We start from the raw sequence: 1,090 nt of genomic DNA, 5'->3' as shown, positions 1-1,090 counted from the left end.
GTTGACGAAACAGCTGAAGCAGCTGTTGACGCAGATGATGAATAAGGTGATAGTCTTGAAGGATATCAGCTAGCAAGGGATAAAGTTCGGAGAAGAATAGTGCCACCTGCACGGTACTCTGACTCGGAGGATATAGCAGCGTTTGCGCTATATGTAGCTGATGACTTTGTGTCGAGGAACCTCAAGACTATTATGGAGCGATGAATAGCAAAGAGAGAAGGCAGTGGGATGAAGCATGTAGTGAAGAGATGACTTCACTAGATAAGAACCAAACCTGGAAGCTTGTGAGAAGGCCTAGTAAGCGTAAGGTGATAGGCTGCAAGTGGGTCTTTAAGTTGAAGTCTGGTATACCTAGTGTTGAGAAGCCTAGATTCAAGGCTCGATTAGTTGCTAAGGGATACTCTCAGAGGGAAGGTATTGACTATCAAGATGTGTTTTCACCCGTCGTGAAACATGTGTACATAAGGTTCCTGTTGTCAATTACAGTGAATCAGGTTTTGGAGCTTGAGCAACTTGATGTAAAGACTGCGTTTCTTCATGGTACACTTAAAGAAGAGATTTACATGGAGCAACCAGAGGGATTTCAGGTTAAAGGGAAAGAGGATCACGTTTGTCTACTTCTGAAGGCTTTTTATGGACTAAAGCAGGCACTCAGACAATGGAACAAGTGTTTTGATCAGTTTGTGGTTAGTCATAGATTTATGAAGAGTGAATATGATCACTGTGTCTACATCAAGAAGTTAACCAATGATACGTACATCTATCTACTGTTATATGTGGATGATATGTTGGTTGCGTCAAAGGATGCGGCAGAGATCATGAAGGTGAAGCAGCTACTCAGCAGCAGATTTGAGATGAAGGACTTTGGTCCAGCAAGATGAATTTTGGGAATGGATATTGAGAGAGGTCGTGTGAAGGGGATTCTGACACTATCTGAATCTGGTTATATCAAGAAGGTTCTCAAGGTATTCGACATGGATGAGTCAAAGAGTGTGTCAACGCCTGTTGGTGCACATTTCAAATTGTCTGCCTTAAACGATATTCCATATGCTAATGCTATCGGAAGCATAATGTATGCTATGATAGGCAC

Source organism: Brassica oleracea, chromosome C1 (genome assembly GCF_000695525.1).
Source record: "Brassica oleracea var. oleracea cultivar TO1000 chromosome C1, BOL, whole genome shotgun sequence".
In the NCBI taxonomy this organism is placed as follows: domain Eukaryota; kingdom Viridiplantae; phylum Streptophyta; class Magnoliopsida; order Brassicales; family Brassicaceae; genus Brassica; species Brassica oleracea.
Note: the sequence above shows the minus strand (reverse complement) of the source record.